The sequence below is a fragment of the Pongo pygmaeus genome, chromosome 3 (assembly GCF_028885625.2).
Source record: "Pongo pygmaeus isolate AG05252 chromosome 3, NHGRI_mPonPyg2-v2.0_pri, whole genome shotgun sequence".
In the NCBI taxonomy this organism is placed as follows: Eukaryota; Metazoa; Chordata; class Mammalia; order Primates; family Hominidae; genus Pongo; species Pongo pygmaeus.
The window spans coordinates 108,570,056-108,588,647 of record NC_072376.2 but is presented as its reverse complement, the minus strand read 5'-3'; positions in this window follow the sequence as shown (position 1 = coordinate 108,588,647).

Below are 18,592 nucleotides of genomic sequence, written 5' to 3'. Positions count from 1 at the left end.
CAATTTCTCTGGACTAAGTGCCCAGAAGTATAAGTGTTGGATCATATGATAATTGTATTTTTTGTCATATGATAAATTGTATTGTATTTTATAATCTGATAATTGTTTATTTTTATGAGAAACTAACATGTGTTTCAGACTGACTGTACCATTTTACATTCCCATCAGGAATGTATGATCCAGTTGATGCAGCCTCTCTCAATGTTCACCAGCATTTGGTGCTGTCACTATATTTTTATTTTAACCATTCTGATAGGTGTATAGGGATCTCATGGTGGTTTTAATTTGCATTTCCCTAATGGCCAATGGCATTGAACATATTTTTATGTGCTTATTTGCCATCTTTATATCCTCTTGAGTGAAATGTCTGTTTGTATCTTCTGACCATTTTCTAAATTGTGTTATTGTTGTTTTTTTAGTGTTAGGTTTAGAAAGCTCGTTATGGATTCTAGATAGCAGTTCTTTTGGGTATGTGGCTTGTAAATATTTTTTGCCAGCTTATGGTTTGTCTTTTCATCTTGTTAACAGTCTTTCACAGAACATTTTTTATTTATTTTAATGAGGTCCATTTTATTCATTTTTCCTTCTATCAGTTGCACACTTTGTATTAAGTCTGAGAATGCTTTGCATATACTTAGACTCTGAAGATATTCTCTTTTGTTTTTTATGTAAAAATTTCATAATTGCATATTTCCCATTTAAGTTAATAATCCATTTTGAGTAATTTTTGGATAAGGTGTTAAGTTTAGGTCAAGGTTCAATTTTTTTTTTTTTTTTTTAGAGCAACAGCAAGATTTATTGTGAAGAGCGAAAGAACAAAGCTTCCACAGCGTGGACAGGGACCCGAGTGGGTTGCCCTCAATATTTTTTTATACTTGTGGATGTCCAATTATTCTAACACCTTTTGTTTACAATTCTATCCTTCCTCCATTGAATTGCTCTTACACCTTTGTCAAATTCAGTTGGCATATTTAAGTGGATCTCTTTTTACATTTTCTATTTGTTCCATTAATCTATGTGTCTGTTCCTTCAATAGTACTATACAGTCTTTATTATTGTAGTTATAAGCAAGACTCAATATTAGATAATTTCTCTCAATTTATTAGTTTTTTTCAAGATTGTTTTAGTTGCTGTAGGTTTGTGCCTTTCCATATAAATTGTAGGAAAAGCTTGTTTATATTTACAAAAATTTCTGTTGAGATTTTGATGGCAATTACATTTAATATATGGATCAACCTGGGAGAAATGATTCATAGAATCTTTATTTTGTCGGGTCTTCCAATCTATGGACATGGTACATCTCTCCATTTATTTAGATTTTCTTTAATGTCTTTCATCACCAGCTGCCACATTGCCCACAGTATCCACATTGTCACTTTCTGCTTTTCATTGGTACGTTAAAATTATTTAGATTTTCAGTAATTATTGATATATTTGTACTTAAGATGTCATTTTAAATTTTTTTTCTATTTGTTTCCTTTGCTTGGGGATTCTTTTTTTTATACTTTAAATTCTGAGATACATGTGCAGAACGTGCAGGTTTGTTACATAGATATGCATGTGCCATGGTGGTTTGCTGCACCCATATGCAACTTGTCATATACATTAGGTGTTTCTCCTAATTCTATCCCTTCCCTAGCCCCCCAACCCCTGACAGGCCCCAGTGTGCAATGTTCCCCTCCCTGTGTCCACGTGTTCTCATTGTTCAACTCCCACTTACGAGTGAGAACATGCGGTGTTTGGTTTTCTGTTCCTGTGTTAGTTTGCTGAGAATGATGTTTCCAGCTTCATACATGTCCCTGCAAAGGGCATGAACTCATCCATTTTTATGGCTGCATAGTATTCCATGGTGTATATGTGCCACATTTTCTTAATCCAGTCTATCATTGATGGCCATTTGGGTTGGTTCCAAGTATTTGCTATTGTGAATAGTGCTGCAAGTCACATATGTGTGCATGTGTCTTTATAGTAGAATGATTTATAATCCTTTAGGTATATACCCAGTAATGGGATTGCTGGGTCAAATGGTATTTCTGGTTCTAGATCCTTGAGGAATCACCACACTGTCTTCCACAGTGATTGAACTAATTTACACTCCCACCAACAGTGTAAATGTGTTCCTATTTCTCCACATCCTCTCGAGCATCTGTTGTTTCCTGACTTTTTAATGGTTGCCATTCTAATTGGCGAGAGATGGTATCTCGTTGTGGTTTTGATTTGCATTCTCTAATGACCAGTGATGATAAGCCTTTTTTCATATGTTTGTTGGCTGCATAAATGTCTTTTGAGAAGTGTCTGTTCATATTCTTTGCCCACTTTTTGACGGGGTTGTTTCTTTTTTTCTTGTAAATTTGTTTAAGTTCCTTGTAGGTTCTGGATATTAGCCATTTGTCAGATGGATAGATTGCAAAAATTTTCTCCCATTCTGTAAGATGCCTGTTCACTCTGATGATAGTTTCTTTCTGTGGAGAAGCTCTTTAGTTCAATGAGATCCCATTTGTCAATTTTGGCTTTTGTTGACATTGTTTTTGGTGTTTTAGTCTTAAAGTCTTTGCCCATGCCTATGTCCTGAATGGTACTGCCTAGGTTTTCTTGGGTTTTTATGGTTTTAGGTCTTACGTTTATGTCTTTAATCCATCGTCAATCAATTTTTGTATCTCACTTTTATTGGCTTACTTAAACATTATTTTAGAATTTTATCTTGATTTACTTGTAGTAATTTTAAATGCACCTTCTTTGTACATATTTCTTGGTGGTTGCTATGTGTATCACAATATACATGTGTTATGGACACCTTGATTTCTTTATATCTAATTTTATCCCTTTACCTTCCCCACTTTTAAATATCATCACTTTGTGTATTACATGATGCTACAATTGTTCTATCATCAAATATGATTCTAATACTTGAGGAAAGGGAAAGTCTATTATATGAACTTATATTTTTGTTCTTTTCATTATTTTTCTTACTTTCTGATATTTCAGGATTCTTTTTTATTACTTTTCTGTACAAAAAAAAAACTTCCTTCACCCATTCTTTAAGGATGGATTTGCTAGCTGCAAAATCTTTTAGTATTCTTACATTTCAAACGATTTTTACTTGCCCTTCATTTATAAAGATTAATTTTATAGCATATATAATTTACTGCAAGTAATTTTTTTTCTTTTAGCAATTGAAAGATATGCCACTTCTGGCCACCGTAATTTCAGATGAGTCTGCCATCATGTAAATTCTTCTTTCCCTGTAGGCAATATGTTATTTCTTTCTGTTTGCTATCTGGATTCTCTTTTGGTCTTTAGTTTTTAGAAGTTTAATGCTGATGTTTGTGTCTTGGCATGGGTATTTTGTGTTTCTCATTTGAGGTTCAGTCAGCATCTTGAATCTGTAGTTTACATCTTTCATCAATGAAAACTTAATTTTTAGAACATTTGTGGTAGTCTTTTGGTCTGCTTGGTTTATTTGGTGCCATTGGGACTCCTACTGGGCCTTCTAGTATTGCCTGAAAGGGAAGACGGAGCTTGCCCAGGCCACGTCACCTCTAGGTTGGAGTCACCATCCCTTGGCAAAAAAGAGGTTTCATATGTGGACCAATTTTTGTGGCTGGACCCCCCTTACTGTTACTGTCCAGTTGCCTTTGGAGAAGGACAGTGTTCCCAGGCCCACAGGAAGAAGTTTCCCGTGGTTGGTGATTGCTGTAGCAAAATTTTCCTAGTTGATGCTGCCCAGTTAGCTGTGTCATTTCAGTGGGTGAAAGGATTCCCCATTCCTGTTGAGGAAGGAGAGGGTGTACTTCCCCTGACACTTTGTTAATAGCAGGACTCCCAGGTGATGTCCTTGCTGGTGTTGCCAGGCTTGTCTGGTGTTGTCGACACGACTCCTATTAGATCCAGGGAGGAGCCTATGTGAGTTGCCTTCTCTTGCTAGATTGATAGTCACAAAAGGCCAAGCTTAGGCTACTTTATTCTGTTAAGTTAAAAGGCACTTGCTGTTCTATTGCTCCTCCAGTCTGGGGTTCCTAACCATTCCCACCTTCCTCTTCATGCGGTTTATAAATCTCATTCGGTTGCCTCTTGCATTGTTTCCAGGAGTTTGACTTGTACTTTACTGAAAGGAGCAGGAAAAATAATATCTAGATCATATTGCCTGGATCAAAAACTGACATATTATTTGGAAACTGTCATAGCACCTTCTTCATAATATATACCCAGTATGTATGTATGGAATAAACACATGAAGAATGCCAAACTAAAATTTGTTGATGTTGGACCATAAGTATTTCTTGAAAGTTGCTAAAAATCACCAGCTTTTGCTTTACTATAATTGTTATTATGGCTGGGGAAAAATAGACCTCTAGTTATCTGCCCTTTTGCATATCTCATAATAGATTCTAACTCCTGGCTATTCACCATTGGTTTACCTTGGTTAACATACCAGTCTACTCATTGTCTGCATACCAATCAGAAAGCTAAATTTCCCTCGGAGGGATTGATTGCTACAAAGATCACCTTACACTTTGAACATGTATTGTATCTATGGCTCAACTATGATAACAACAACAACAAAAAAAAAACAGTAAAATTCTAGTAAGTGAAATTGAAGGAATATGTCTGCAAATACTTTGCTCCTTTTGACCCCATTGTAAGGTCCATGTTCATTAGCATAAAACATCAGCTCTTTCAATTTATTATCAGGTAAAACATACTGCTAAATAGATTTGCATGCTTAATTTCTCACACTGCAAAATTGCCAATTTCTAGTGTCTAGTTTATGTGTATTTTGTGTGTTTTTTTCAATTATCCTCAGTGATTAAATTAGTTTCACAATTTATAATCTAAAATATAAATAACCAAAATCACAAATAACTTCAGGCTCCCTATAAGGAAAATGTTAAATGATTTTAATAAACATTTTATTCTAGTATTAGAAAACGTGTTTTTGCCATAAAACCAGAGGTATCCTTTGGTAGAGTATATTACTTTCTATTCTAGGGATCATATTTTCTATCCTAAATAATAGAAGTATGATTAAAAAGATTATGTGGATATCTGATATCAGACATGAAGCTATCATATTATTCAGTGGTTTGCGTGACAATTCTTAAATGTTACCTCATATTGGTGTATTCATTTGACTACTCAAATTGAACATATCAGTGTGATACCTTTCACAGTATACAGAATTAAATGTTATTCATCATTAAATGGTTTAGCAAATTTATTAGATTCTAATTATACTTTAATTGTACTCAGTAGCAGGTAAAGTGTGTGGTTTTAATTCTTCCATAGTAAAAACTACATTAAAATCTTGCTGAAAAGGCACCCTCTTTGCATTTAACTAGTGTTTCAATAAAAATGTTGACTGGATATAACAAATAAATGGTCTAATGGCAGAGATCTTTTTGACTAACAGGATTAAAAGAGGCTGGATATAGTAAGTGGTATATATGCAATATAAAGAGACATTATACATGGTCTTTCCTATCTGTTTTAATTGGTTAAAGCACTCACTGCAGACTTATTTCTCAATTTCTGTTTTAATTGGTTAAAACACTCACCACAGAGTTATTTCCCAATTTGGGGAAAGTAATTCTGCTCTCATTACTAGCATAATACCCACCTAGTAAAAATTGCTTCCCCAAGTGCTAGAGAAAAGAAAGTATCTCTATAGAATTTCAACCTTTAAAAATTAATATCCCTTCTGAAAATGACTCCAGATGATAGAAATAATCTGTATCTTCATATATTTGCATTTCCATCCACAAACACTAAAATGATATAAATTTGACAAATAACATTTTATATTTTAAACATGAGATTTATTTTGTCCTTGTAACCATTAGCAGGCACATGGACTAAAGAGTCCCTAATCAGAACCTATTCCACAAATGTTATTCTGGACACCGCACTTTGATTGCAATTATTAGATAGTTTAAAACAGTGGAGGTAATTTTTAACCAGGAATCAGAAGGGTTTTTCTTTACTTTGGAATTTCAAAAGAGACACACAGAACATATATATGAAAATAGAAACAAAAAATCCAACCCATGAAATCAACTCTCTAGTGTACTAAAGAGTTAAACATATCTCCTAAACAGTTAAGTTAAATATATATCCACCAAATTATATATAATGTCTTTTATAACTCTAGTGTTGTTCTGGTATTAACAACCAAATACAACCTACTAAGGAAAAAAAGGTCTTATTTGTATAGGACAATTTTTAATAGAGCTTCTAATTTGGGGGTATTTTGCCCCCATTAAATGTCCTTCTGGTTACTTCAACATACCATAGTGAATCCATAAGCTGCAAAACACCAGTTTTATTTTTGCCTCAATAGCTCAAACCTCTGACTTTAGGTTCGCAATCTCCCTTCTTTGCTGCCAATTGCAATGACAGTGATAAGGATGTGATACTTTCCAGCCATGTCATCAGTACAATGACAAAACCTAAGGAAATTAACTTTCCTATACCTGAACTTTATATAATCCTTCTATAGTTCTGTCACTTAGGAATAGCCTTTCTAAAGTGTTAGCTTAATCTGGCGTAGTAGTGGCTAAGGTGGGAGATAAGGATGGTTGAAATCTATCCTGATATTTGCAGAAGGAAGCTTGTCTATCTTCTTCAGTTTGTATAAAACTTGGAGACTCCTCCAAACTATGTAAATATCTAAAATTGTCTATACTACTCTCTCATTTTCTGTGTTAACTCTTCAATTTCATCATTTATGTTCCTTCTCATCTTTATTGCACTCTAAATACACTGGCCTCCATGCTGTTCCCCTGCTTCAGGGCCTTTGTGGCAGCTGAACCTTCTGTCTGTGATACTCTCCCTCCTGATCTTCAGATGACTTGCTTCTTCAGCCCTTTCAAGTTTTTACTCAAATTCATCAGTATAGATTTTTCTGAGTACCCACTGTAAACGATAAACTCTCTACACAGAGCATTCTTCATTGCCTTCCCTAGCTTCATTTTAGCCATAGTACATAATAGCTTCCAATATACTATATAATTCATTCAGCTACTTGTTGATTGTCTACCATACCCATGGTAACTAGAGCTCTACAAAGAAAATCCTTTTGATCTCTTTTGTTTACTTCTATATCCCTAGTGTCCAGACAAGTACCTGGAACATAAGAGATGCTCAACAAACATTTCTGAAATAAATGATTAAAATGTCAATTGAAGGTCAATATTGAGTATGGAGTATAATGAAAGATATAGAAAATACATTATTTTTAATATATGATATGTATAAATGTAAGAAAAGGAACTACTCTTATTAAAACTTTAAAACCACCCAGAATACCATTAAAAATTTAGAACTCTCAACAAAGTGAAAAAGACTCTGAAATATTTAGATTTGAATTTATTTTTACAGTAAAATGTAAACAAAGGAATTCCATGTTAATAAATCTAATCATCTAAAAGAGAAGAAAATTAAAATTGACGTCTTTTTTTTTTTACCTCAAAATGGTAATTTTAAGAACCACATTTCCAGCTGAGAGATGAATAATCAGAAGGAGATTTAGCCTCATTAGTATCTTTTCCTTAGTTAGAAGAAATTTGCTATTTAATATTTAGCGAAATCCCAACACCCATGAAAAATTCTTCTTCTTTTTTTCCCTTCATTATTATATTATGTCCCTCAAGTTGTTAATAAGGTATATTGATTTATTATGGGTTTTACTTTTGCTATACTTTAGTCATTTATGCACAAACTATATGTTGCCTGTTTTTAATAGATTCTTGTTCTTCGAAGCATTCCATTTAAAATAATTATTTCTCCTAATTTCTATCAGCATTTCTATATCGGATATATTCTCTATTTTTCTAACTATAAAGCAACAACAAAAAAAAACCTTGCCAATGAGTCAGTAATCACAAAATATGTATTACTCAGAAAGCTAGTGTAGTAAAATACTGTAAAACAGCATTGTGGGCTGAATTGTGACCCCTCCAAAAATTTGTAATTTGAAGTCTTGACCCTTAGCAATCAAAATGTCACCTTGAAGGTAGGGCCTTTTCCAGACGTAATCAAGTTACAATGAGGTCACTATAAAAAAGAGGAAGTTTAGAGACAGACTCATACACAGAGAATGCCAAACAAACTTGAAGAGAATCACTTATATGCCAAACGGAGGCCTGTAACAGATCTTTCTGTCATACCTCTTAGAAGGAATCAACCCTGTTGACACCTTGATATCTAGCCTTCAGAACTGATGCAATAAATTTATGTTGTTTTAGCCACCCAGCTTGTGGTACTTTGTTATGGCAGTCTGTGAATATTAAAAAAAAAATTTACATTTATATGCAAAAAAGTCATTTAAGACATGTTTTAAATTTGGTTCAAGGTCAAACAGTATCTGCAAGACAGAAGTGTTTCTAATCCGCTAAAAAGAATGGCAATAAGGAAGATATTTCAAAGATGTTTTTTTCTATTTTCTTAAATCATTAAGAGAATTCTTTCACAGGTATATGTTAATATACACATGGGGGGAAAGTCCACAGAACTTAAAAGTTGTCATTTTAGAAAATTAGTAATGTCACAGAAAGTAATCTTTTTCAGGAAGGCCTATAACATTAGGTAATTCCCAAAATAAACCCCTAAGCATTTGACTTTCCACAGTTTTCAAATATGGATTGTGACAACTGCCTTGGCTAGCAGATCAGAAACTTTAAAGGGACTCACCTTCACTAACACCGTGGAATTGTGCATTATATCAACCAGTAAAAAACTGAAAATAGCAGAAATATATAGGCACCAATCAACACGTCCCTTAGGCTTGATGTGTTTGCCACTCCTCTGGGGACTTTTCTTGTCTTTCGTCCTCATAGTGAAAGCTGGTCTCCAATGTTCTCTTTCTTCCTCACAGCCAAAGGTAAATCAGACATGAAATGTACAAGTAGAAAAATGAAGCGCGCATGCACACGCGCGCTCACACACACACACACACACACACACAATTGTAGTTCCTCTCCAGTTTTTTTCTGAAATTGCAGGGTTTCTAAGTAGACTGACTACTTAGAGTTTCTTAAGTTGTGAAACAGTAAATTTTGCAAATGGAGAATTTTCTGGTGCTCAGAAAGTGTGTCTCCGTTCCTTATATTCTGTGGATGGTTTCAACCCATTTATTTCTGAATTATTAAATAAAATTATTTTTTTCTTTTGCATGTTTGTTATGACATTCATATGAGACACTATAAAAGAAATCTAAAAGAACCTATATAAATATTAATTATAAATATATGTTATTAATTTTTATTTAATCACATCAAATTTAATTCTAATTATAGCAATATCATATTTAATTATGATTGAATTAATTTTCTTAGAGCTTGTCTTAGTCTGTTTGGGCTGCATTAACAAAATGCTATAGATTGAGTGGCGAATAAACAACAGAAATCAGTTTCTCACAGTTCTGGAGAGTGGGATGTGCAAGATCAAGGTGCCCAAATATCTGCCCTCTTCCTGGTTCTCAAGATGGCAGCCTTCTCCCTGTTTCTTCACATGGCAGAGAGAGCAACAAACCACCCTGGCGTCCCTTCTACAAGGGCACTAATCTTAATCATCTTTTAAAGTTTCCACTTCCTAATACCATCATCTTGGGGATTAGGATTAAAATATATGCATCTTGAGAGGACACAAACATTCAGTCTATGGCAGGGATCTTTAGTTAATTTCTTTCAATTACATTATTGAGAATAATCTAAGCTTCCCTAATGGTCCAAAATGTAAGCCAACCTGAAAAAGTTAGTTCTTATATTCATACTGAAGTAGTTGAGAGAAGGTTCTAGAGCCAGACTGCCTAGGTTTAAATACCACCTTTTCTACCAATACTTAAGTGAATTTTTAATTTTTCTCATCAGTAGAATGGAGATGTCACATAAAGAAATGAAGAGCAAATGAGGCAGTAAATGTAATGTTTTACAAAACTTGGTGAATAATAAAAAGCTAACTAAGCATTGGTTGTTAATTCATTATTATGTTGTCTTCTTTATTAATATGCCTTACACTGAATTTAATTCTAAAATAAATTAATCCTAACTAGTGTTGCAACCGTCTTTTAAATTAAGCCCTTAAAATAAGAAAGAACTGCTACTTTCCTTTTAAGAAACAAATCCTGTTAAGGTTTTATAAGTTTTTGGGAGATGAATGTTTCTGATGCATACAAACAAGTGTATAGCTTGAAGGAAAGTTGACCAGGCATAGGAGAGGCACAGGAGTGCTGCCTCACGGATCAGCATGGAGAAGGTGTTCTGAGCAGGGAGAATGGACAAGGATAGAAAACTACAAGTAGTTTGCTTTCACAAAGCAAGAAAGATGCAGTGAAGGAAGTTGGTATATTTGGGTCAAGAGGCACCATACCAAAAATCCAAATGGGCTTTTGATGCTATAGAAGTAAATTGAAACTTCATCCTGGTGCTAAGGAAGATTTAAACAGGAGAGTACAATCATTATACCTGATTTTTTTCTAAAACTCTCAGGAGTAATGAGAATATTTCATTTGAATACTTTATTGAGAGCAGTGTGTGTGTGTGTATGTGTGTGTGTGTATGTGTGTGTGGCAGGAGGAAGCGGCTGGCAAAGGCAGAAATGGAAGAAGCTGAAAACATGAAGAGTAGTAAAGATACTATATTAAAGGTATAGAACAGTGAGGGTATAGTGGGCTTAATGATGGGTATCCCCAAAAAATAACAAGTCCTAATCCCTGGGACCTGTGAATGTTACCTTATATGGTGAAGTTTTACAGATTTGCTTAAGTTAAAGACTTGGGGATAAGGAGATCATTCAACTATCCAGAATTATCTGAGTGAGCCCTGAATGTCATAAAATGTGTTCATATGGGAGAGAGGCAGACAACTTTGATATACACAGAGGGAGGAGGAGGAATCAGAGTGACCATGGAGACAGAGACTAGTTGATGTGTCCAAAAGCCAGGGAATGCCAGCAAACACCTGAAGTGGGAAGAGGCAAGGAACTAATTTTCCCTAGAGCTTCTAGAGAGCACAGCCCTGCTAAAACTATAATTTCAGCTAATTGAAGGTGATGTCTCATTTCTGGACTTCATTACTGTGAGAGAATTTTTTTTTTTGTTTTAAGCTACCAAGTTTGAGGTAATTTGTACATTGGCCACAGAAAACTAATACAGGTGTTCAATAAAATTTGTCATAAATGACAAACCTACTTAGTTTTGGCACTTTCGTTTCTCAGATTGAGAAGGCTTTGGAGTCCCTGAGACAAAAATAACTAAGCTATGAATGCCTTTATTACTCACTTAAAGGTTTTGGCAAATAAAGCTAGAACATTGAATAAAAAGAGGTGAATAAAAGGACTGTGAATCAACTTAAATTACTATAAGCTACTCTAATATTTGTAAAATAAAAAATACTATCCGTTTTTTTCTTCACTAGTAAAGCCTTTTGCTGACTAGCTTCTTGTGAGGATCGAAGACATTGTCTAGTAAATGACTCATTCAATTCACACATATAAGAAACAATCAATTTCATATCCATAGGCTTTCTTTTGAAATATTCTGCCCTTTTATTCTTAGTGATGAGCCTTACAAAGTTGTTTAATGAGTTTTGTTTTTAACCATCATGTGTATCTATGTACAGTCTTTCCTCAGTATCCCCAGGGGATTGGTTCCAAGACCCCTGAGGATACTAAAGTCCTCAGATGCTGAAATCCCTTATATAAAATAATGTAGTATTTTCATATAACATACACATATCCTCCAGTATACTTCAATCATATCTAGATTGTTTATAATACAGTATAAACAGTTAATATGTCATTTTTATTGTTACATTGTTATTTTTAGTTTTTTTCCTGAATATTTTTTATTCATTAGTAACTCTAATATTGGTAAAATAAAGAATACCATCAGTCACTCATTTGAATTCACTGAGGTGGAGCTCACAGATATGGAAGTACAACTCTATACATTTAGGAGACTGCATTCTAAGAAACTAAGTACTGATACAGACATTTGTTTCGTATCAACGCCCTTTAATCAATTTAATTTTCAGAAAGTAAAGGCTCAGTGCAACCCTGTTTCACCAATCACCCAGCCAGATATATATGTAGAAGTCTTTCTTTCCAGTATGTAAGCAGGGTAATTTAAGGTCAATCCATAACCAAATCATCCTTTTCCTTCTCAGGAGTCTTCCAATACTGATTCTTTCTTATATTTCCTGGATCTTCAGCAAATATATCTCTATGAGAGTCTTCCAATGTATATATAATCATGCTGGAATTTTCCCAACTTAAAGATAAAATTCTTCTTATCCTGATTTATCTCTAATTAAAATCACACCCAGCGTCACCAAAGAGATTTTACTGTTATTGTCACACATCCTCCCGTGAGAATACTTACTGCTCAGTGAATTCCAATAATCGTTATTCATCACCTTTCCCACCACTATTGCACAAAATGTCTCTTTGAGGTAATAATGACTTTTGAGTCACTCAATACAATGAATGTTTTTCAGACATCCTACTTGACTCAATTTAATTCAAAACTATCTACACATACTCTTTCTTAAAACTTTTATTATTGACTTCCTTAAAACCACAGCCCTAAATCCTCTGTTTTATACTTCATGTCTCATTGCTCCTTCTCAAACTTTTCTATGGACTCACCTTCATCTACGTAATCTCTCTCTCTATATATGAATTCCTACATTTTTTGTTCTTGGCCTTATTTATTTCCTCAATCCCACCAACAACTTCAGCTACAATCTAGTCACAAATGACTTCAAATGTATTTCTTCTGTTCAAGAATCTTCTCTAAGTTCTAATTGCTGAGATTCTCACAGACATTTTAAATAACTTTACCGAGATATAATCACATAAATTCAATGGATTTTAGTATATTCAAGATATAGTTGTCCCTGGGTATCTGTGGGAAATTGATTCCAGGATCTTCCATAGATACCAAAATCTGTGGGTGCTCAAGTCTTTTATATAAAATGATGTAACATTTGCATATAACCTAAACACATCCTCTTCTTAACTAATCTGTAGATGACCTGTAATACCTATATGTTGCCTACACTTCACTTCATTTATTTGAATTCAACATAGTACTCAGCATGCAGCAAATTTAAATCTTGCTTTTTGGAACTTTGTGAATTTTATTTTTTGAATGTTTTTGATTCATAGTCGGTTGAATCCACAAGGTGCTGAACCCACATACACCGAAGGCCAACTATAAGTGCAACCATCACTACAAACTAATTTTAGAATATTTTACATCTTCTCAGAAAATAATACATACCTTTTATCTATCATCTCTCAATTATCCCAACCACCTTTCCAGGCTTACAAAACTACTCATCTACTTTCTGTCTATAGATTTCACTGTTCTGGACACCTCATATGATATGGAATCATGCTTTGTTGTCTTCTGTGACTGTCTTTTTCCCCAGTTACATTATGCTGGAATAATATTTCATTGTATGAATATATCACATTTTATTTATCATTTATTACTTAATAGACATTTAGGTGATTTCCATCATTTGGCTGCCATCACATTGAGCACAGGTTTTTATATGGCATATGCTTTCTTTTATTTTGGGTATATGCTTGGTAGTAGAATTGCTGGGTCATATGGTAACTACATGAAATCACTTGGGGAAGTGCCAGACCATTTCCTGTATTGGCTGCACCATTTTGCCTTCCCACTAGCTGTGTATGAGGGTTCTGATTTCTCCATATTCTCACCATCACTTGTTATCATCTAATTTTTAAAATTCTAGCCATCCTAGTGGATGTGGAGAGATCCTTCAAATTTAACATGCCTCAGTCTTAACTCATTATCTTTTCCAATCATTTAAGTTTGGTCTTCCTTCAAGGCTTCAAATTTCATACAATGGTACTTAAGCTAGGAAAAAATATTGCTTGTTCCATCCCTGTCATCCCCTATATTTTCATCAATCACAGAGTCCTGCCCAATGCACTCCTTAAATATCTGTGGGATTTATTTTTCTTTTCTCAAGTGTGTCTACCCTTATTTAAGCTACAACCGTGGCTCACCTAGACCAGTAAAGATCCTCTTAACCAGTCTTCTCAGATCTCTTCTCTTTCAATCCATTTTCTGCTGCAAAGGTACACATTTTTCAAAGAAAATGTATGTTACTCTGACGCTTAAAAGTCCTCATTAACTCTCCATTGTTACTTATGTAAGGAATAAGGGTCTTAAATTAACCTTCAAGTTGTCAGCATGATCTGGACTGCCTCATAGCCACTGACTGTCCTGCATTCATTTTTCTTCATCACACCATGTTCCTCTCTCAGGACTTTTTAATAACCACTTTCCTATGACTTGCAGATTTTTCATCCACTTCTCTCTGTAGATTTATTTCTTATTCTTCCTTAAAAATTCAATTAAATGGTTATTTCCTCAAGAATAGCTCCCTATGATAAACTTTAATAGCAATATTTTTATATCTGCCACAGTCATCATAATTAAAATTACATGCTAATTGCATAATGAATTCTAGCTTATTTTGCCACTAGAATGTAAGTCCTGTGAAGGCAGGGGAAAAGAGAATGTTTGTCTTCTTATCTGCTCTCATTCTAGTCATTAACGATATATAGAGATAGATAAAATGTGTATTGAAAGATCAAGTTAATAACATTTTTATCTTAAGCAAACTGATATAATTTGAGGAGTTTTCAAAGTTTGCATGATATTTCATACTTAAAACTTTACCTTCAAAAAATTATCAAATGGTTTATTGTGATGCTGAGTTATAATGATGACTAATAATTATAAAGAGATACAATCTTGCCTCTTCCTAATTCTTGAAATTTTTGGACTCAAATGTGCTTTATAGGAACAAGAAGCAATGTTGGACCCTTAACAGAATACTCAGTAATATTCCAAGTAGGAAAACAAAGATATCTAAGTAATTCAATATAATTGCCTATGTTAAATATCACCATGCATGTAGATAATATTTCTGTGAGTTTTTTATTTCAATTCATATAAAGCTAAAAACTTATAAAACAATTCAGTATTTATTCAATACATATATACTTATCTCTGCAGTGTACAATGAATTGTAATTACACATTCATAAATATTTTGTTACCAATCGTTTTAAGCCCAATTCATTCCAGAAGCAACTATACTGAATTATGAGACTGGCTGGAGAGATTATTTAATGTATTTAACCTGAACACATTTTCATTTTAGCTATTTTAATAACAATTATTCATTTAAATTACAAAGATACCATTTTATTAAAAATAGTCCAATATATTATCTCTTCCCTCAAGGGTCATTATATAAAATTTCCCAATTAATTTAGACTTGCATCTTGACTGAGCCTTTCAAACTACTCTGATTTTGAATGTCAAAGCTTTCTGGGTCAAACCAGTATATAGTTCATGATTCCAAGCTTTTTATTAGAAATCATGCTGTGAAGAGTGGAAAGACTATCTTAAGTAGATGAAAATATAGGGCAACATTGTGCAAAGATTTTAATAAGGAATCCTAGAAATAGATAATACACATTTACAACACAAAAGAGAGAGATTCTATAGCTATTTATCAGTACATGTATATATACGAAGATTTTCCATCTACTCAAGTTTTACCAATACAATACTGATCCCATTCTCTCTCTTTCTCTCGCTCATTAGATGCTATGGAAAATATTATGAAATAATAAACAAATAAAATAATCATAAAATTTCCCTTTTATATTCAAAACAGAGGCACAGTATTCATTTTTTACATAGAGCATCAGATATTTGTTTAATAAAAATTTCTAAAGTACAGTGTTTTTGACCAATAATTTGTATTGAATCAAGTGACTACTTAGTCAAATAACATTCCAGCCATTCAAGTATTTTCACATGAAGCAAAGTAATATTTTAGCACCAAAATTGTAAAGTAAAGAAGTTACTTTTCTTTCTAGATAAACAATTTTCATTCGTATGATGTGTAGTTTTAGAGAATAAAACAATGATTAACTGAGATTGATATTTTAAGATACTTTTCATTAATTAGGCATTTTTGCTACTATATACATAATAGGCATAACAGTAGAAAAAAATTGCCAGGGAGAAAAATACCATAACTTAAAAAATAATAACTAATAAATGTATAAGAAACAATAGCGAATGTAAAAATATCTACAGTTGTTTTACAGAATGTAAAAATATCTACAAAAATATCTACAGTTGTCTGCCTTTTTTACCTACAAAACCTTACTAAACAAACTTCTGAGGCATGTGCTTTAGAAAGAAGAAAATTATTCTATAAAGCAAATATGAGATTCTTTTAAAAATAGAAGTATTAGTAACCAAAAAATTTACTCTTTCAAAATATCCTGTGTATTCTATTTTACGAAATGACTTTGTCTTTTCCCCTCATTTGCCATGACTTATAATGCTATGAAGACCTGGAGAAATTAACAGCACTAATTAAACCACAAATGTGTGCTAAAATACAATTTGTCAGTGATATGGTTTGGCTGTGTGTCCCCACCCAAATCTCAACTTAAATTGTAATAATTCCCATGTGTTGCAGGAGGGACCTGCTGGGAGGTAAATGAATCATGGGGGCAGGTTTTTGCCATGCCGTTCTTGTAATAGTGAATAAGTCTCACGAGATCTGAAGGTTTTATAAAGGGGAATTACCCTACACATGCTCTCTTGCCTGCTGCCATGTAAAACATGTCTTGCTTCCCCTTCGCCTTCCACCATGATTGTGAGGCCTCCCCAGCCATCTGGAACTGTGAGTCCATTAAACCTCTTTTCTTTATAAATTTCCCAATTAGCAGCATGAGAACAGACTATAAAGTAAGTTGGTACTGGTAGAGTGGAGTGCTGCTGTAAAGATACACGAAAATGTGGAATCAACTTTGGAACGAGGTAACAGCCAGAGGCTGGAACAGTTTGGAGGGCTCAGAAGAAGACAGGAAGATGTGGGAATGTTTGGAACTTCCCAGAGACTTGTTGAATGGCTTTAACCAAATTCTGCACATCTCAGATGGAGATGAGCAACTTGTTGGCAACTGAAATAAAGTTGACTCTTACTATGTTTTAGCAAAGAGACTGGCAATATTTTGCCCCTGCCCTAGATGTCTGTGGGGCTTTGAACTTGAGAGAGATGATTTAGGGTATCTGACAGAAGAAATTTCTAAGGAGCAAATCTTTTGAGAGGTGATTTGAGTGCTGTTAAAAGCATTCAGCTTTACATATTCAAAAAGATAGGGTTTGGAATTGGAACTTATGTTTAAAAGGTAAGCAGAGCAAAAAAGTTCAGAAAATTTGCAGCCTGATGATGAAGTAGAAAAGAAAACCCCATTTTCTGAGGAAAATTCAAGCCAGCTACAGAAATTGCATAATTTCTGCAGTAATGAGGAGCCAAATGTTAATCCCCAAGAAAATGGGTAAAATGTCTTCAGGGCTTGTCAGAGACCTTTGCAGCAGCCCCTCCCATTACAGACCCAGAGGTCTAGGAGGAAAAATTGGTTTCTTGTGCTGGGTCCATGACCCCCTTGCTGTGTGCAGCCTAGGGACTTGATGCCCTGCCCAGCTGCTCCAGCCATGGCTAAAAGGGACCAAGGTACTGCTTGGGCCATGGATTTGGAGGATGCAAGCCCCAATCCTTGGCAGCTTACAAATGGTGTTAAGTCTGTCGGTGCACAAAAATCAAGAATTGAGGTTTGGGAAACTCCACCTAGATTTCAGAGAATGTATGGAAAAACCTGGATGTCCGGGCAAAAGTTGGCAGCAGGGTCAGAGCCCTCATGGAGGACCTCTGCTAGGGCAGTGTGGAAGGGAAATGTGGGGTTGGATCCCCCACACGGAGTCCCCACTGGGGCACTGCCTAGTGGAATTGTGAGAAGAAGGCCACTGTTCTCCAGACCTCAGAATGGTAGATCCACCGACAGCTTGCTCCGTGCACCTGGAAAACCCACAGACACTCAATGCCAGGCCATAAAAGCAGCCAGTATGGGAGGTTGTACCCTGCAAAGCCACAAGGGTGGACCTGCCCAAGGACCATGGGAACCCACCTTTTGCATAAGCATGACCTAGGTATGAGACACGGAGTCAAAAGAGGTCACTTTGTAGCTTTAAGTTTTGACCACCCTCCTGGATTTTGGACTTGCATGGAGCCTGTAGCCCCTTCATTTTGGCCAACTTCTCCCATTTGGAATGTGTATATTTACCCAATGCCAGTACCCTCATTGTATCTAGAAAGTAACTAACTTTCTTTTGATTTTACAGGCTGATAGGCAGAAGTGACTTGCCCTGTCTCAGATGAGTCTTTGGACTGTGGACTTTTGAGTTAATGCTGGAATGAGTTAAGATTGAGTGACTGTTAGAAAGGCATTATTGGTTTTGAAATGTGATGACATGAGATTTTAGGGGGACCAGGGCAGAATGATATGATTTGGCTCTGTGTCCCCACCCAAATCTCACCTTGAATTGTATAATCCCCATTTGTCATGGGAGGGGCTGATTGGGAGGTAATTCAAACATGGGAGCACGTTTTTCCCATGCTGTTCTCATAATAGTGAATAAGTCTCATGAGATCTGATGGTTTTATAAAGGGGAGTTCCCCTGC